Consider the following 21,567-nt stretch of genomic DNA (forward strand, 5'->3'; position numbering starts at 1 on the left):
CATATGAAATAATTAGATTTTTATAGAATTGGATTTCCTGTTATAAATTGGAAAGTATAGTTCCACAAAGGCTAAGAATGTACAGAACATAAAACCTATCCTGTGCTATGCAGGCCAGTGTGCTACAATAACAAACCATTCTCTCTGTGGTAGCGCATAATGCGGCAGACAGAAATGGCAACGTAGAGACAAAGATTTTTATGTGGTTAGTTTTTAAAAATAAAATTTCAATATTTAATTTCCAGTAATTTATAGTTTTAAAGGTACTGAAAGCTCAGGAACCACATAGTCAGTGACTTGGGGGTACAATGGAGTATTCGTATACTAAGCGCTGCTGAAGTGTACAGTGCTAAAATGATCCAGCAGTGATGCTAAGATCTCCGCTTCTCCATTTTGGAACAATTTTTGGAGGGAAGGCTTATAACTTTTTTTTTTTTTATTATAAGAGAAATTCCATCCTGATTATTTCCTTTTGGTCTTGCTTCTTGCATCCTCACTCCACGTATTATTTTGCTATATAAAATTTGCTTTGGGAATCAAGTGTTGAAAATAATAGGTGAGAAAGTTTTTAAAATTTAGCATCTTGGTCAAAAGTTGATTGGCTGGTAGAAAAAAGCTCAAGAAACTTACCCTACAATATGCAGGGAGGTGTGTTCTGAAAGACGGCTGATAGGGAAAATGACAGAATCATTATCATTTGGTTACAACTCAGTAAAATAAGAAAATTGATTTTTTAATGTCACAGCATTTCTAAGAGACAAACAGCCACTATTATAGCTGTGCCAGTTATTTCTATTCTTAGCAGAGACCACATTCTTTAAAAGGCTAAGTCTACCAAGAGAAAAATAAATAAAAGCCCAATAGGATTTCATAGTCAAAGTTGTAAAGGTAACACTGGTGAGCAGGAAAATTTGGGAGAAGATTCCATTAGAATTCAAGCCAGCTTTTTAATGCATATACCTGCAAAAGTTAGGGTCAAACAGAAATTAGTCCTCTCCCAACACCCGTGCATCCCTGCCTCGGATTCTTTACTCACATTGTTTTTGACTTTTAGACATCCTTCCTTACCCTTCTGGCCCTCATCAAAATTGGGTTCATTGCTCAAGCCTCATAGTAAACATAGTCTTCCAAAGTTGTGCATATTCTTTCCCTCCCTTACCCCACTTAAACCCCTATTTTTCTTTGCACCCCAAATCTATTCATGCTTCCCCTGGTAACCTCACCCAGTTACTTCTCAAGGGTTCCATCTTCTGCCCCTGGCACATTTAAGAATGCCAGACTTGAAGAACCCAGAAACCCCGAGGAGAATGCTGGGTCCCATAAACATCTACAACAAATTTCCTCTTCACCTTCAAGTTTTATTTCTTTGGTTTACAAATAGTTCTAAAGATAGAGACTAGAATTTTGGAAAGCCATTTTACTTCTTCATTGAATCTCTTCCAATATGAAGATATTTGTTGCTCAAGCTATAAATGTCAAATTAATTTGGAAAATAAGAAAAGTGAGAACAGATTCTTACTAACCAAGACACAATAGCTTATTTTAAATATTTCATAGACAATTGATATTTATCATGGTGGCAAGAAGGTGAGTGGAGTCAATACAGATCAGTGGCTGGAGAATATTTAGTACAAGTGGACTCCAAGTAAAAAGATTAAGACAAAAGTGGCAGGATCAGAGAAACTTTAAAAAAAGAAGTATTACACCTCTTTTTGTGTGTGTGTGTGATGTCGATATTTAACAAAGATATTATAGCTTTACTTTTACCCCTTCCCTAAACCTCTGCCCCTTTTTTCTCTAACTTGGAGTAGTTTGGCAAATATTTGCATTTTCATGTTGCCTTAATCTCAACATACACAGGCAGAAGCACTTACTTCAGACAAATTACCATTTTAGGTACAAGTTAACCTATTTATAATGCAGTACACATACTAACACTAGGGCCTGTAGTGGTGGAGTAGGGACAAGGATTTCTAGCAGAATCATTTGACTCAGGCCTCAAGACCAGGTATGTCTCAAATTCTGAGGGACTTCAACAGCAAATTGTGAAAGGAAACAGAATAATGCATCACTGTAACAAAACCTTAATCTATTTAAAATCTAGTGACCCCTGGGGCTCCTGGGTGGCTCAGTCAGTTAAGCGTCTGCCTCTTGGTTTGAGCTCAGGTCCTGATCTTAGCGTCATTAGATCCAGCCACATGTTGGGCTCCATGCTCATCGGGGAGTCAACTTGAGATTCTCTCTCTCCCTCTGCCCCCCCCACTCCCTCTCACTCTCAAATAAATAAAGTTTTAAAAAATAAGTAAATAAAACCTAGTGACCCCTGATACTTGGCAAATCTGAGGATCAGATTGATCCAAGAGGCTTCTGGGTAGTATGCTGTCTTCTTCTCCCTGGCTTGAGAGTTATACACCTCAGGCATTTCATGGTTTCAAAGTGAGCATGTACTTAGAAGTTCTTCTTTCCTGGGATGTCTTTCAGACATTTTTTCTCTACTTGGTAGGCACTTAGGGCCAAACAACTTGCCACATCCCCTGTGTTTTCTTCCTGATCTCCCAAATTCTTCCTCTCAGCTTTAATTTGACATTTCTTTGTCTTGAAAGTCTCATTTTCCCCTATTGTACAGATTGAAAACTGACTTTTTGATTATCTCTGAATTTTGCTATCATTTAGCACAGTCCTCAAGAGTCTAAGATCTTGATAACAACTGAGTAATTTCTTTCTCCACTTGTGGGTCCATGTCTGTATGTTCTAGCTAGAAGAAAAAGAAAGAAAAAGAGGGTCAGGAGGACAAGAAGCAGATAAGTATCTGTGACCAGGAAGGGATTGGGAAGGCTGGTGGAGAACAGTGTTAGGGCTTTCCAAGTAGGTAACAGCTTAGCTTGTCCACTTAATTTTGTTTGGAATCAAGAACTGAATGACCACTGTTATCATTTCTTTGCAATACATATATTTTGAGAAGATTCTGTGACAGGCACCCTATAAAGTCTTATTGAATACATATTTGTACAAACTTTTTAATACAACAAATTTAGTCTTTCATTCTCTGATCTCTCTTTTGGGAGAATAAAAATTATCTAAGTTTAATAGTCACTGAATAGGGGCACCAACATAGCTCAGAAGGTTAAGCATCTGACTCTTGATTTCAGCTCAGGTTATGGTCTCAGGGTTGTGAGATGGAGCCTTTAGTCAGGCTCCACTCCTAGCGGGGAGTCTGTTTGAGATTTTTTCCCTCTGCCCTTCCCCACCACATTTCCTCTCTTTCACTCTCAGAATAAATAAATATATCTTTAAAAATAGTCACTGAAATAAATACGATTTTTTTTCTGTGAAGGATTTTATCCTTTCTGTAGCCCTTTATTACAAGTAGCCATATTCATATAACTCTGAGAAAATGTGAACTTTCCCTTTAAAACATGTGATTTAATTGATTGAAATGTATTAGTTCTGTATTTATCATACTCCAATATTTTTCACATATTTTTGGTACTTTATTGAATATTAGAGGAAATTGTGAAATGCATCAATACAATAGGTCCTCCTATTTCCCTTGGGGGTTATCATCTTATGATATTATCAAATATTTTCTTTGCAATAACTTGCTAAAGTACTGGGTTTTTATTTTTAATAACCTGAAAAATAAAGTTGGTAATATATATAGATATTTTTAACAAAAAACTAGAACATTTGTGAATTTAGCTTTCCAGCTAATATTTTTCATGATTTTAGCTTATCACCTTATATAACACACATAGACAATGGAATCTTTGTGACTTTGCTTAGTCTTTAGTCAGCTGTAGATAGAACATAATCATTAAGATGTTTTGATTTGATTTAAAAAGCACTGTTATATTTTAACCACAAATATGTGCAAATGTATCATAAATACTCAAAGTAGAGTGTTTAAAGCACTATGTACATCATACTCAACCTCATTTAAATTGAGGAGCATTTCAAATGATAACAAAATGGAAATTTGAGTGGAGCAGAGTATTATGGATTATAACCCTTCCTGTGTAATCATTGCCACAGCATTTGCTTCATGACAAATAGGAAATAATTTTAGTTGGCTATGTGGAAAAAACTGACACTCTTTTTGATCTAGATGTATTTTCACATCCCAAGAGGAGAAAGGCATATTCACTTATTTATGATGGGCAAAAGTCCCTTTATGCAATAGAAAATTATTTGATTTTTTTTTAATAAAGGAAAAATTGTTTTTGAAAAAGTAATCTATGCCTACTTTTTCTATACTTATTTTTGAGGATTTTGTAAATTCTTTCTACAGTCAATAATCATTAACATTTATTGGGCACTTATGATGGGCCAGGTACTTTGCTAAATGATTTACTTGCTTTACCTCATTTGTTCCTTGCAACAAATTTGTGAGGCGGCTCTTATGCCTATTTTCCCAAATGAAATGTGGCTTAGATATGGGCTCTCAACCAATTTTTACCTGGTAAAACTTTTACTTGCATAATCTGTCACAATTTTTACCTGAGAATTTTTACTTGAGAAACAAATTAATTTTCCTATTTTCTCTAGGTCTTTTTATATAAAATATCACTGAAATTCTAAATAGTAATTTTAAATAAATGAGTGGTAGGTCACATAATTGACCTCAATACTTCACCTCTCCCTGAATCTACACCTTTATTATGAATTTGTAATGAGTGCAGTCTACTTTCTTATCTGTTGATGTCAAGCTCAGTCACATACTTTGCTATGGCCAATGACATGTGTGTGGCATGAGTCACAACATTATCATATAGTGCAAAGGGATGGTAGACCTCAGAAAAGCGATGTATTTTTTTTTAAAGTGATGTATTTTTACTTCTAAATCTACTCCTTATTTACAGTATAACTTTATCAAAGCCCTTTTACCTTTCAGATCTTCAGTTTTGTCATGGAAAAGTAAAACAAGTTCAAAATGTATAATTATATATCTATATATACACACATGTATCTCACATACACTTATATATATATCGTTTTGTCATACATATATAATCCCATTGATGCTTTCTACATTTTATAGTCTTGAAACCAATAGATACTCCTCTTTCTCATTCATAAATATGTATGAATATAATTATATGTATTAAAGTAGGTAGCAAAACTGAACGATTACTGACCCCACAGGCAGATTTTTAAAATTTTATTAGATCTGAAGGCAAGACAAATACTCTTCCAGTTGAAGATAATTCCTTCTATTTCCTATTCCATACAGTTACATTACTTACCGGGGCACTAAAGGAATCTGCCACAGCCACCCTTGGATGTAAAGGTGTTCCCGTCAGTGCCTACTTTATGGTTGAAGTTTATTCTCTTTATTTAATTATCTTTGTCCCATTTTAAGTCTCTTTTTTTTTTTGAAAGATATCATTTACTTTTATTTTAGAGAGAGAAAGGGGTGAGGTGCCAAGGGGAGGAGAGAGAGAATCTCAAGTGGACTGCCCCTGAGCAAGGAACTGATCCGAGGACTCAGATCATGACCTGAGTGGAAATCAACTAAGCTACCCAGGTGCCCCCTATTTTAAGACTTTATATTGATAAATTAACCCTTCTAAAATATTGTTTTCTTCATGTAATTTTTTTGGTCAAGTGCTTGTGACAGCTTCCTATTTTGTAGCATGCATGGCATCTAGACTGATGTTTGTGTTCTTCCATAATCCTTTCCTAGTGAATGACAATGGGAAGAACCTGCACAACCCCTTTCTCAAAGTTACACACACACACACACCAATATTATTGCCATATCACTACCATACTTTCTCCTGTTCTGTGAGGAATATGCCCTTTATTTATTTATTTATTTATTTATTTATTTATTTATTTTTAGGAATATGCCCTTTAATGTCTAACATCGCTTCATTTCATAATGCTTTCTTAATGAGTTCATCTACCTTTCTGTCAACTATCACCACCAAACTATTTATTATGCAAATGCAGAATGTTAGTGCTAACTGTTCCAACAAATAGCCACAGTATGGTATAATGGATTAAACTTAGTATAGGTTTATATCTTGTTCATATACCTATACTGAATAAATGTTCAGGTTTGCAAGTCAGCCCTTACCACAGAAACAATCAAGAATCCATGCTGATAGAAGATCTGACATCTACTCAGGACTTAAAATGTGACCCTGGTGATTGTCTGCATTCCAACTAGCCAGATGGGTAAAAGATCATCAATAAGACATTTTCAGATTTAAGCTTCTTGTCCCAGAATGGAAACACATTCACTTCTGTTCATATTGGATTAAAATATTTAGTTACTATTAAATATAGTTCCTTGTCTGTGTTGCTGCTGATGAATGACGGCTCTGTCCAATGGAAAGAGAAATATTAATTGTGGTGGACAGCCATCTCTGCCACATAGAATTTACTTCTCTTCTTTCAATGGTTTCCAACAAACTCTTTTGTCTCCTAGCTTTTCCATCATTGTACATTTCATGTGCTCAATATATTTGTTGATTATTTTTATGAAATATCATGTTTGTTTTCTCTTGTAAATATACCTATATCTCCTTTAATACCCAAATAATGATGGATATATTCTATGTAATATATGATAAATTATGTAAAAATACATAGTATAATGTGTGGGACACAGTAGAAGCTCAATAAATGTGTGTTCTTCTACAAGCTAGTATATACATGTGATTAAATTAAGAATATATACATATCACTCCTAATTTAATCATTGATTCATCTGTTTCATTTGATCTGTGTTCAGATCTAGAGTTTTAAATATGAGTAAGACACAGTTCCTGCCCTTAAAAGGCTTGTTTTCTCTCAGTCTACAAAAATTTGAAATGTGAGCTCCTGAAGGAAGCCTAATCATTTCCAGATTTGTTGAATCCTTCCAACCTCTCACTGAAATAAATAGTACTATCACTGATACTCATATTCCAAAAGCTATAGTTGAATTCTAATTCGATTCAGACCTATGTTTGAGCAAAACATTTCTAAATGCATACACATTTAAGGGTGGTATGTACATAATTCAAGTCTTTCAACATTAGACTTATTTCAATTATATTAACTTATTTGTATTCTTATCTATATACCAGCCAAAATAACCTAATTGATTTGGAATATTTTCCCAAAGGTATACACTTTAACCTTAGACTGTTACTGGTTTTTACAATCTGCTTTCAAGAGAAAATACCAAAAGTTTTCAAAACAAAATTTGATTGTATTCTAATTAATGTGTCATAATTTAAATATTATAAATTTTGCTTATTGTTAAACTGAAAGGTTGATCCTCTACGGTAGGAATAACATTTAAGAGACTACAGATAATAGTATACTAGGACACCTGGGTGGCTCAGCGGTTGGGTGCCTGCCTTCGGCTCAGGTCGTGAACCTGGGATATGGGATCAAGTTCTGCATAGGACTCCCTGCGAGGATCCTGCTTCTCCCTCTGCCTATGTCTCCACCAGTCTTTCTCTGGGACTCTCATGAATCAATCAATCAATCAATCAATCAATCTTTTTTAAAAAGGGGTTAATAGTATACTTCCAATCTGCTACAAGCAGATGTAATGTTATAATGTTAATTTTTGCAATCATCCAATTTGCCCCATATGCAAAACACATCCAAAATATATACACACACTCACGTTTGATCATTAATAAATACACACACAATCTCCTGGGGTCACTTGTAAGGAAGATACTGTCTGATGTGCAAGGAGGGCTCCTGCTCTGGAGTAATTTGTCAGCTCCATTCTCCTTGGAAGAGACAAGGGTTCTTTGGAGATGCTAGCTTCCAGATAGTTGTTAAGTTCTATAATTCTAGCTGTCTCTGTGTCCAGTATTACAAAAGCAGATTTGTAGTCCAAGATGAGAATCTTTCTAACTCATTTTCCAACTCACCATTCTCCATTGGGAAGTAACTAAAGCTATGGGAGCAAAATAATTGTGTGGTGGAAGTGGAAATATTTATTATCTTCTGAGGTATAACCGTTTTCAATATACTCTGAACTAATGTTATTATTTATAAATGGTATGTCGTAGCCGATTAATGCTAAGAACTACTTCTCTCTTTCTCTGTGTCTTTCATGAATAAATAAATAAAATCTTTTAAAAAATAAATAAATAAAAAGTATAAAAACAGAGGAGGCAGGATAGAAGTAAATAGCCTTTGATCCTGATATCAATCCTTGAGTTTCAAGATTCTCCAACATTTTACTTACACGCTGTACATCAAACTGAGAAAAAGAAATATTTTTTTCTTTTCCTCCTTTCTTTTTCTTCCTTCCTTTCTTCCTTCTTTCTTTTTTACTATAGGAAGATATATTACATAAAACTGAGAAATCTCTCTAAAAAAATTCAGATTTAGCTGAAATAATATTTACCAGGTTTGGATTTTCACAAATGACTGCATATTTAGAAGCCATCTTAGACCACATATTTTACCTGCGTTGTCACCTTTAATCATGGGTCAAATCTGCAGATTTTATCTATCAAAAATGTGCTTTCTTTTTTCACTTCCATCTGTCTCCATCAGCACTAACTTAATTCAGGATTTGGTCAGCTTGACTAATAATATTTTAATTGTTCTGTCTACTTCCATTCCTACCATTCCATTCTCCTCATATACTATTAGAGTTAACATTATAAAGATGAATATGATCATGCTTCTGTTCTGTTCAGTATTATGTAGTAGTTTATATTAAGTATAGGATAATGGTTAACTTCTCTGGCATGGCTACAATGTTCTTCCTGATTTAACCTTTGGACAAAAGCTTTGCATTTTGCCTCTACCACCTTCTCCTCCACATACTCTTCTATTATTTTAATGTCCAGCAATTCTGAATTTCTTAGAATTTTCTGTATCTACTATGTTGGTACTTTCAGTCTTAGCACACTTTTTTTTTTCTTTGTTCACAATGCCTCACTAGGCCTCTCCTCATCTTTGTTACCAACATAAATTCATTATTCCAATTAATTGTAGGATCATTGTGGGAATTAATTAAAATAGTAAGTACTGTCTAGCATATACCATATACTCATAGCAATGCACACAGCAATATGTAAAAATAGCAATGATGATAACAATAATCATTTCATTTTAATATGATTCTCTTATATACATCAAGACAATCAGTGCTTTCATCAAAAGCAAATAAGTCATCCTATAAAATGTCAGTGGTTGTAGAAAAAGAAAGAAATTTTCTTGGATCACTCATCTTTTCCTGAACCACTTAGTTTGTTCAAGAGGACACTTATGGAATGCTTTTGTCTATATTTGTCAAGTGTTCATCTCTATTGATATTTCATCCATAAAGATCACATAAATGACCCCTTAGGTAGTTCATTCTTGGAGAACCCAGTGGAAACTTATCTATCCTATTTGCAAAGACACTATGGCAAAAATCTAAATCAGTTTCGGTATATTCTTGGCTGTGTGTGTGTGTGTGTGTGTGTGTGTGTGTGTTTAATTCTCAGGATTTTTCCTAATCATGTACGTTCTAAGTCAGTAATTTCTTATCTTGCTCTTAAGATTTGCTCTATAAGTCTTTGTCTTTTCATGGATTTGTAAGGGTATTATATCCTCTCTATTATCAGATGCTAAATATCCTATTTTTATTCCTATATACAGGTTTTTCCATTAATCATGCTTCATTCGCACATAAATATACATAATGTATGGTTTCAGATGTTTCTTAACTCCAATATCTTCTCAAGTATATTAACTTTCACTTTAGTGGTTTTATAAAGAATTACAATCTAAGAAATTAAAAAAAAAACAAAAAACATTTCTTTGAGATTGATACAGTTTACTCTCTGGACCTGTGGTACCTTAGAGCCTTGAGTTTATTGCTTCTATCTTGGTGTTAACTGCATGAATGCATATGTAATTATTATCGTCAAATTTCTCAAAATGTGTCTTTATATGAAAGGTGTGGGAAGCCTTGGTGGCTCAGTTGGTTAAGCATCTGCCTTAAGCTCAGATCATGATATCAGGGTCTTGGGATTTAGTCCAATGTCAGGCTTCCCACTCAGCAGGGTGTCTACTTCTCCTTCTCCCTCTGCCCCTGCCCTCTGCTTATGTGTGGTTTCTCTCTCTTAAATAAATAAAATCCTTTAAAAAAGTGAAAGATGACCATTGTATTTAATATTGATTTGAAATGTATCCCTCTTGCCACAAAATGGTTAAAAATGCACTTTTTTTCTAGGAAATAAATGATGAGTTTGCAGTTTTCATTATTTTGTCATGCATATGCTATGAAATTCATAATTATTCAAATACATTTTGTAAATCAATTGTAACTTTAGCATCATATATATATATATATATATATATATATATATATATATCACAGGTATAAGGAATACTGATAGCTGATGTATTTAATTCTAAATTTGGCCAGACCATTAGTCCTAGGTAATATTGTTCTTTTTTAGCAATGGTCATGAGTCCAACTAAGACACCTTAAAACCTTTAAAAAAAAAAAAAAAAACAAAGTAAAGAGTAAAGTGTATATATGGAGCATTAGTTTCTTTGGTGGACTAGTAAAGGGAATGCTACTGTACAATTCACATTATTCTCTTAAAGCTGATGAGTATTGTGCTAAAGCCTGGAAACAAGAAGATTTGGTGAAGAGAGAATATTTTGCCTAGAAAAAAATGCAACATTTTCAAACATTATGTAAACTATAAAAGGGAGATGGATTACCTATTGCTTTAAAAAATCGACTGACACTATAAGAAGCAAGTTGTGTAAGAAATAGCCATTTTTAATCAGTGGAAAGTAATCTAGCAATCTGCTAAAGTGATAAGCAGGAAAAGAAAATGTTGCAATATTCCATCGTCAAAGTCAATAAAACAATTAAATGCAGTGCCATGACTCATAGCTTAGGAATGGATGTATCACGGAAATAGCTTTTTTTTTTTTTTAATGTAAAATGTTGCCTTCCTCTCTTCTTGCAAAAATTAGCTAAATATGAATGCTTATTTTCATCACACCTAAAGTGAGTGCCACAACCTCAAGGTAGAATGTAATAATGTGATTGAGGGTTGTTACATAAAGTGGAAAGACTTAATCACTTATGATACCTGGCCATATTGGCTCCCATCCCTTAGCATAATCTGTGACATTTAACCCTGTGTGTGTGTGTGTGTGTGTGTGTGTGTGTGTGTGTAGGGGGGAGGGGTGTGGATGTCTGTGACAGAGAGAGATCAGAGACAGAGACAGAGAGACATTGGTAACAATGAACTTTCCAACACATGTACACATGTGCAAACACACACAATTTTCATACTCTATTTGTTTCTGTTTTTGTTCTTTACAGTTTTTGGATCAATGGATGGAACTTTTAAAACCTAGAAACACAATAAATTTTCTTGAAACGACACATACAAAACCAAGTTAAAATTTGAACACTATTTTTTTAAATTGCCAACAACTGACAATGTAATCAATTGCCTTCCAGAGATAACTCCATGTCAAGACCAAAAGCCAAGCAACCACATTATCAAGAGACAGAGTAAGCTTGAAGTCATCTAGTATCCATCAATTCTGCTTTGTTTGGTGAAGCACAGCCTTATTTTTACAATTCACTAGACTCAAATCTGTGAGCCTCACTATACTCACTGAAATTTTAAGGACATTCTTGATATTAAAATGAAAAAAAAAGTATAAAAGTGTAGATATTTTCTCAGTAACAGTTTTTTAATCTCTCTAAAAACCATCGTGTCTATACCAGGAACAACAGCGAATAATGAAAATGTTCTTTGAAACAAATATCTTTTCATTAGCACAACAAAATGCATGATATTTCTAATCAGAAAGGATTTACCAAGAAGGAAGATTAATTGTCTCAAATAAAATTAAGGGAAAAAAGCTTAATTAAGACTGTGCTTTGATTCCCTCACATTTCATCATAATTCTTTCACTTAACTAGCACAAAAAGGAAGTTTTGTATAATGTTAAAAAGCATGTTAATTTGGATTTCTTTATCAATATGGAAAAATGCAATATATGTAAGATGTCTAATTTTTAATAGAAATGACATGATCTGCATGCATGATCAACATAAAAGAACACTTAGCCCTTTTTGCTTATAAGGAACATAGAATCCTAGGCTGTGGGTGACAGTTAATTTCCTCCAGTCTTCTTTTGCCCTGCAGCTATTGATGCATGCTGATCTTCAAGTATTATTGGAAAAAAAAATTAGGCATAAGCATGAAAAGAACAAAAAACAAAGCTATCCATTTTAGGCTAATTAAAACAAACTAGTTGAAAACGGCACTCCTCCTATTGAAGAAAAAAAGAACATAATGGTGGCCTAACCATTTAGTACGAAAAACAGACTATCACATACAACCAAAAAATGTGTTATAAAGCACAGATGTTCCCTTAGATTACAAAAATAAAGTTTGCTTTTAGCATATGTAACGTACCATATGGAATTCATTTTCATCACTTCGATGCTTTTAAAAAATCTTGAACAAATACTTTGGGAGTTTGATATGGAGATGTAAAAATCTCTAATGTATGTTTTTATTCTTTAGTATTAGAAGAGTTCAAGGCAATAATTTAGGAACTTAATACTGAATGGTAGAGTTAGAAACTAAACGATGCAAAGTATAAAATTTCCCCACTTTTTTTCATGGATATATGTCTTTTTACTATTCCTTTTTTTTCCCATATAAAGCCTCCTGTGTATATAAATTAACTCCCATATTTTAGTTGATAAATTCTTTTCCTTGACTATTTTTAGTCCATTCCCATAACTTTGAAATCTCTTCTACAAGAATCCCCACAGCCTGCTATTCATTTTCTCTCCCATTTTCATGACAATTTCATCTTTTTTTTTTCACTTTGTAATCTACGTAGTTGTTTTCCCTTAAATACATGTTAGAAAAATCTATTAGCCAAACACTAACAGGTAAATAATTTCTTCACATGAGAAGAGATTCACAATATTGGTAGAAGTAGCCCTCATTCTAAGTTGCATTGAAAGTGAAAACCATCTATGTTTTTATTTCCTCCAAGTGTCTTAGAGGAGTATGAGTCCTTGGACTTGGCTAATTGGATCAAAATTTCAAAACTTCCTTTGCATACAAATAATCTGGGTAGCTTCTTTAAAAATGAAAAATATTAGATCTACTACCTGAAGATTCTGATTCAATAGAGGTGAATGAGATCTAATTTTTTAAAAAAAGAGTACATATGTGATTATAATGGATGTCACTTGAATGACACCTTGCAAAAAACTGAAATAGCTGGAAGGATGCACTGTCAGGCTTATATTTTCATACAGATAGTGTTCTTTATACACAAGTTCCCAAATAATCTTTCCTCTTTTCTTAGCTTTTCTTCTTGTGTACATCTGGCATCAGTAGTATCATTGAATCATAAGAGAATGTCCTCAAAAGGTAAGTCAATATATCATTTTGTTCTGCTCATATAGATGATACAGAGAATATTTGCAAATACATCAATTTGTATACTGGTATAGAAATTATATATTTCCTTCTAATTGTATGATGATTTTCTTTTATAGATGCAGCCTGGTGTTTTGGTTATTACACTAAAATTTAAGACTTAGTGTTTAATTTCTAAATATTTAAGTTTTGTTAGTGGATTTATTTTTATCAATGATTCCCAACTGAGCTGTGAAGGAATTATCACTTTTATTTATAAAAATAAACACATCTTCAAATATTTAACATTGGAAATATATTGTCCGTACAGGAGAAAGGTCAATTGTCCTGTCTTTTGCTTTTTTCCTTTGGAAATTCATCTTCCTCTTGGGATTTTCTGGCTTGGATTATTGTGATCACCAGAGACTAAATCCCATGGATTCTCAGCTTCTTCTTCCAAGGACCTAGTTAAGCACAGAATTTATAAAAGATGAAATATAAAGCAAATAAATAGCACAAATAACCCGGAGTACAATTTGCATTATTGCTGATGTGAACAATGGTAGAATGTAAATCTTTCTCATAGGTTGCAATCTCGGACAGGTTAGGCTGAAACAGTTCTAGTTTATGCTAGTGTGATTATTAATGGTTCTTCTTTTCAATCTCAAGTGTCCTTTTTAGGATGATCAATTACATGGTTTCTCTACCTATGTATAACTTAGAATCCACCTCTTGTTTTATATCTCCCAGTAGATTCTCATTGTGTATCTGGCAGTTGGCCCCTATGTGGAAGAACCGATTTTATTTTCATGGCTCATGAAATATAGACCTTTATCGAGTTATACTCCCTTTGAAATCAAGACTAAGAGAACAATTTAGACTCTGTGATAATGCTATTATCTTGCCCCTTCAGTTCTGGAGTTCTGGTTTCTCTTATATACTAAATGGGAATTTGGTGATTGACTTTAGAAAGTGACTTGGTTTGTTAGTTAACCAGTGGAAAATGAATACCTTGCTTATACAGTAAACAAAATATCTACATAAAATAAGGGTAAAATGGCTGAATCATAATGGCCAGTTAGGGAAGAAAGGGAGGGAATTTGAGAATGAAGAGCCAGATCCTGTAGGCTTTTTATGGCCAGTAAGGACTTGGTTTTATTGTGAAAGGAATCCATTAGAGGACTTAGGGAAATAATACATCTCATAAATTAGGCTATAAAGGATGGTGGCTTAAACTAGTGTAGTAATGAAAATAAAAAGTAAGCACACTCTATTTTGAAGATAGTGTTATTGAGGTTTGTGGAAGACTGGATATAGGAAAAGCATGGAAATACTAAGTCAACAGGACTTCCTGCAAAACAGTAGGTTTCGGATAGAAAAGAAATCAGAAGTTCTCTTTTGATCTCATTGGTTTTCATGTACCTGTTAGAGATAATGCAGAGAGAATGTCAAAAACATAGTTGGATATATGGTTCAGGTGGTCTAGAGATAGGTTAAGACTAAGAGATAAAGATTTGGATGTCATTGGCAGATCAGCAATTATCTTTTGACTCTTCCAGAGTTGGATTTACTACTCAACCATCAATCTTTAGGCAGAGAGCGCATAGTCCTGATATGTCATTTTCCTATTCCCTGTTTCTTTAAACACATCTATCTATGTTGTGGTCCACCATGGTGAGCTACTCTTTTTTTCTAATATAGAATAAATAAAAATACACTGTCAAATAATAAAGACATACATGTCAATTACTTTAAGGAAACAGTATTTCAACTAAACTCCTTTGAATAGACTGATTGGATCACCAAATATCTCTGTTCCCTCTTTGTGCCTATTAACTCATGGTCTAGGCATGCTTCATGCTCAAAACATGTTGGCTACTTTCTTGTTTGCCTGGGTACCCTGAAACTTAATGTTTACTAACAATTTGTTATATTTTTAAAATATTTCTTATGGCAATTTTAGTAGTTGTCTATGACATTAATTTGAATGTCAAACAGACTAATGCTACATAAACATGAAATTAGAGTGGGATGTTTGAAATTTAAGTTCAATGGCTTGAGATAATTCAGCATAGGTTATTAACTCAAAAATTATTATGTCAAATTAGATGTGGACAAATATCATAAAGTACTAAAATTGCTTTATATGTGTCTAAACTCTTGTTCCACTTTAAAGGGAACCCAAATACACATTGACTGATGAATGGATAAAGAAGTTGTAGCATATATATATATATATATATATATATATATATATATATATATGAATTCTTGCCATTTGCAATGATGTGGGTGGGAGCTAGAGTGTATTATGCTAAGGGAAATAAGTCAGAGAAAGACAAACATGATTTTACTCATATGTGGTACTTAAGAAATGAAATAGATAAACATAGGGGGGAAACATAGGAGAGAGGCAAACCATAAAACAGACTCTGAACTATAGAGAACAAGCTGAAGGTTGCTGGAGGGCAGGTAGGAAAGGGAATGGGTAAATATAAGGAGGGTACTTGTGATGAGCAATAGGTATTTTATGTAAGTGATGAAACACTAAATTCTACTTTTGAAACAAGTATTACACTAAATGTTAACTAACTGAAATTTAAATAAGAATTTGAATCAAAAAAATTAAAAAAATAAGCTGGTAATAATACTCATAGTTAATGCACATTTGGTAGTTTATGCCAGAGTAACAGCTCAGAACTGTGTATAAGCAGAATTAGACTGAAAGATTAGCCTTATTTCAAATTATTGATAAATCAATACATATATACATGTTTTAAATTAAAACTGTTCAATGTACATATGTGTCATTTGTATGTTTTGCTGCTTTTATTGACCTTTTCTTAGGTCAGACTAACTACTACCCTAATAACATCAGATAATAGAGCTTTTACTGAAATTTCAAGAATTGTTTGGATGGTATTATTAGTCTCTAAAACTTAAAGATCTTTAAAAAACTATAAAGAAAAGTGTCTTAAAGAATAGGTCTTTCACACATTCTAAAAATATAGATATTGCAAATACCACTACTATCCAGTACTGAGTATTAATCTAATTGGCCCATATTTGGTTGCAATTGTTCACATTTACTGATTTCAAGCCATCTCTCCCACTTACTGCCAAGCCCATTGGAATCCAGCAGCTATGGGCATTGCTTTTGCTAAGAATACCAATTACACTTGCAATATTTGTCTAACATGCTATTTATCAGTTGAGACTATGGCAATTCTCTTCTTAAAATCCTCTTTGTCTTCATTTTCCGTGACAATTCTGATTCCTGCTTTTTTCTTCTACTTCTCTGGATACATATTGAGGATTTTCTTTCTCTCTCTTAAAAGTTACCCATCAAAATGTTCTTATACTCTCCTTTTCCCTCTCCCCATGCCCCATTCTTCCAGCCTTATGGTTTCAACAGCTATCTATATGCTGATGTGTCCTTCTGCAAGCAAGGCTAGGTATATACCCAGAGCAATAAGTAGCCTTGACCACCCTACTCCCTATTTAACATCGTACATGGATGTCATAAGGTATCTGAAACTGAAAGAAAAACATACATAAATGTATGTGAAGATGAATATGGTTATGGGTAGTTAAGACACTCCTGAAGACTTCAAAACCACAAGAGGACAGGTTCTACTTGATATAATGATTTATTTTAATGTGGGAGCTATTAAAAGAGCGTGGCATTGGTGATAAGACAGAGAGGAAGACATCAGAGCATAAGAGGTTATGCAAACAGACTCACCCATAGATAGATATTTGATTTATGAGAAAGGTAATCTTAGATCTTCACAATAATTTGTTCTGAGCTCACTGAATACCTATGTGAGGGGAAAAAAAAACCCTTGATCGTTGTAGCATAAAGATAAGATAATAACTCCAGGTGCATTTTGGATTTGAATGTAAAAAATAAAAATAACTAAGTAAAATCCAAATAAAATATTTCAGAGTGAATCACAGTATTCTTACTAACTTTAAAGCTAATCAAGATTTTATAAACAGCGCATGCAATACTAACTATAAAAAATAGTTTTGAATCACAAAATATTAAAATTTAGAATTTTTATTTAGCCAAGTGCAGCATTAAGATTATGAAAATGCAAGCCACTGAGCAAAGAAGATATTTCAATACACTTATAATACAAGCAATTGATATCTTAAGTATACTAATAACTCCTACAAATCAATATAAATATCAGCAACTCAATATTATAAATGGGCAAACCACCTGAACAGACATTTCACAAAAGACTGACAACATAAAAATATGCCAATTAACAATCAAAGAGATGCAAGTCAACAGCACTAGTCAATGCATGGTAAATGGTGACACTTTTAAAAGCTTGAAGAAAACACGATTGAAGAAGAGATGAAACAACTTGTACTGTCATATTTAACTCTACACACACACATATTCCAAACCTACTCTAAATCTTAGTTATAAGTCAGTAGAAATGTATATAGCTGTGAGTCATGTATAAAAGTGTTCCGACAGCAATTACTATAATAGGTCCAAAATGACAACAGTCAATAGCCACCAAAGAAAAAGTCATTAAATAAATTGTGACCTTGTCTTACAGTGAAAAACTATATATAGCAATTAAGTAAATAAACTGCAAGTCGGCGTTACTACATATATAAATCTCAGAAGCCATAGCACTGAGTGGAAGAATTCAGAAAAAAAAAAAAAAAGATAGTTTTTTATATGACTAATTCTATAAAATTCCAATACAGGCAATAAGAACCTATGGTGTAAGATTTCAGGATATTAGATACTACTGAGGAATCAATGGAACTAGATATTAGGAAAGATGGGGGTCTTTTGGGATCATGGTGATGTACTAAATCTTGAAATATAAATTTATAACATATGCAGTCTCCTGTAGGTGTGAATTATACACATAGTAAAAAAAACTACCTGATACTCAGTTTAAATATCTAAAGTCCACAGCTATTAAGTGGCTAACACAGAATTTTAACCAAAATATGTTAGGTTCCAAGCTATCTATTAATTTCAAATAAAATTCTGGGGAAAATAGTCCTTCATTTAGTGATGTTTATAACTATATTAACTTTAGACTTTTAATATTTGCTTAAAGAAATTTGCTCAGAAACATAAAGAAGCTTGTATCTTCATTTATATTACCAAAAATTATTTTTTGAACTTATTACTGTCATCATATGGAATTTTGAATATGAAAAGAGCCACTATGGAGAATATAATAGGCCACATTCCTAGCACTCCCTGAGAAGACTATCATTTCTATAAATCACTCTCAGACACAAAAGGGTTTAAAAACCAAACAGAAAAAGATTATTCCCAACATAAAGAAAATGTTGTCAAAAAGAAAGTAAAACGGCTGAAATCATAGAGTAGTGAGAGAAAAGTTCCAAAAACAAGCAATTTATTGCTCCACAGCTTTCAGTCAAATAGTTTACAAAATAAAATTATCTACTGAGGAATTTGATCTGATTGGAGATCTTTTCATTTTGTTCAACAATTATGTATCAGGCACTATTTTATGTGATTAGAATACAGTTGGGAATAAGACCAACAAAAATTTCTGTCTATTCTCGTATAATTTAGATCTTATGTGGAGAGACTATGAATAAGAAAGATAAACCAATTATAATATATACATATACTATATACTAATTTTATATGAAATCTCATATATATGTGTGTGATGTGTGTATGTGTGTGTGTGTGTGTGTATATATATATATATATATAATTATGAGAAGTAGAGTAGTCCCCCCGCAGTTTCACTTTCTGAGGTTTCAATTACCTACAGTCAATCATGGTCCAGAAGTAGATGATCCTCCTTCTGACATATAGTCAGAAGGTCAGTAACAGCCTAATGCTATGTCACAATGCCTATGTTATTCTCCTCCCTTCATCTCATCATGTAGGCGTTTATCAGTTCACACCATCACAAGAAGGGTGAATACAGTACAGTAAGACATTTTAGAAGGGAAAGACCACACTCGCATAACTTTTATTACATTTATAATTGGTCTATTTTATTATTAATTATGTTGTTTATCACATACTGTACCTAATTTATAAATTAAACTTTAGCATAGATATGTACATATATATACATATATGTACATATATATATATGAAAAAACATAGTTTATCTAGGGTTTGTTATGATCCATGGTTTTAGGCATCCACTGACAGCCTTGGAACCTATCCCCCATGGGTAAGAGGAGACCACTCAATTTGCTAAGGAAAAACAAAACAGGAAAGGGTAATGTTGAGGTATTATGCTGGGGGGAGGGAAAGGTATGAAATTGCAAGAACGTGCCGAGAAAGATGTTGCCAAGAAGATATATAAATGAATAATTGAAAGAAGTGAAGAAGTGAACTGTGTACAAATCTTGGGGGAAACTATTTCAGGGAGAGGAAATAGCCTAAAAGCCCTGAAGCTAGTGCTTGGCATTCACATTCAACAAGCTCCCAAGGGGCCAGACTGCCCGGAGGGAGTGAGCAAAGAATGGTGGGATATCAGGTCTCAGAGGAAGCTGTATGGACAGAACATGTGGGACCTGGCAGGCCCTTGTGAGTGTATCGAATATTGGGGAGTTCTGATGAGAGGGAGGATAGGTTGTTTTTTTCTTTTAATTTTAATGAGATTTATTTAGCATCTGTGTGAAGAATAGACTAAAGGGGGTGGTGGTCATGCAATCAGGAAAATCAGAAAGGTGGCAATGATAAAAATCCAATCAAGAGACAATGCTGGTTTGGAACAGGGTGGTAGCAATGAAGAAGGTTTGAAGTATTCCATTTATAAATATATTATGAAGGTAAAGTTCTGATGTTCAAGGATAAAAAGGGGAGCTGGAAAAAGGGGTTAGTGGTGGTTCTTAAGATTTAGGGCTAGAACATTTGGATGAATGATGTGGTTTATCTACTTGAGGTGAGGAAACAAGAAGAAAGCAGGTTTATAAGGGGTGGTCAAGATGAAGATAGGGAGTTTATTTTTTAGCTGTTCAGGTTGAGATGTCTATTTGACAGTGAACTGTACAAATCTGGAGACATTGCAGATGGAAATAAAATTTGGAACTAATCTGCCTCAAACAATATAAAAGTAGAAGACTGTAGGAGATCCACCAGAGGATAAATGTAGATAGAAAACAGAAGAGGAAAACTAAGGCCTGAGCTCAAGGGCACAACATACTGAGAAGAGAGGAGTGAGAAGGAAAGAGCATGGGGAAAGAATCCAGAATGGCCAGAGTGATGAAAAAAATGATAAAAAAGCCGAGGAAGAAAGTGTTTCAAGAAAGAGTGTGTCATCAAGTGAATAATGTCAATTAAATGATGATTGTATAGCATAGAGGTCACTGAAGTTTTTGTTAAAGACAAGTGGATTGGTGGGGATGACAGTCTGATTGGAATGGGTTCAGGAACATGGGAGGGGAGGTGTCAGAGGTAGGGACTACTGGTATCTTCAAGGAGCTCAGCTGTAAAAAGAAAAATAGAGGGATAGGTGTTAAGATGGGCAAGAGTGGAATGTTCAGGAAGGAGCAATAACAATACAACAGTATAGAGGGAGAATTTAAAGGGTATAAGAAGAAAAGCTTAGCTATTTGGAGGCATGATAGGTTTGAGGTGTCTGTGTGTTGCTAAAATATTGCTGTTTGTGCGGTCTCATAAATGAGGAGGACATAGAAACTCACTGAGATTGTTGCTGACATTTACAATTTTATATTCCAAAGATATTAGAAATAACCACTGCAAGCAAAACAAAGAATCAAGTCATGTTGGAGGTTTTGGAATATAAATGCATTGACATTATATATCAACTATAAGCTTAGTTGTTTAAATTTTTGAATAAGTATGTTTTTTATGATGTTTTGGAATCACATTTGCAATTCTCATCTCCCTCCACACACCATGAATCTCTCCCACATGCAGAGCTTCCATTGACTTCAAAGAAAACATTTCACGTGAAAGCAATAGGACTGGGTTAAGAACTAAACTCAAAGAAAATGCAGATACTGCAAATATGTTGGGATAGATGGTTGACCATATAGTCAGTGGATATTTGCAAATGTATAGAGATTCCATTATGGAAATGTATCCTTTCACGAAGAAGTTGAAATTGCTTTGTTTTGTTTTAAGATTTTATTTATTCATGAGAGACAAACAGAGAGAGAGAGAGAGGCAGAGACACAG

The 21,567-nt window shown here is 33.6% G+C and overlaps 1 long non-coding RNA gene across 1 annotated transcript; it reads right to left on the bottom strand.

The window, feature by feature from the left end:
• Window positions 1-2,421: 2,421 nt before the first annotated feature.
• LOC144300466 (uncharacterized) lies at window positions 2,422-19,229 on the bottom strand. The gene is made up of 2 exons (XR_013367117.1): window positions 19,172-19,229; window positions 2,422-2,755 (listed from the first exon to the last, which is right to left on the bottom strand). It is a non-coding gene; the product is annotated as an uncharacterized LOC144300466 (long non-coding RNA).
• Between the last annotated feature and the right edge of the window lie 2,338 nt (window positions 19,230-21,567).

The sequence above is a fragment of the Canis aureus genome, chromosome 28 (assembly GCF_053574225.1).
Source record: "Canis aureus isolate CA01 chromosome 28, VMU_Caureus_v.1.0, whole genome shotgun sequence".
Lineage (NCBI taxonomy): Eukaryota > Metazoa > Chordata > Mammalia > Carnivora > Canidae > Canis > Canis aureus.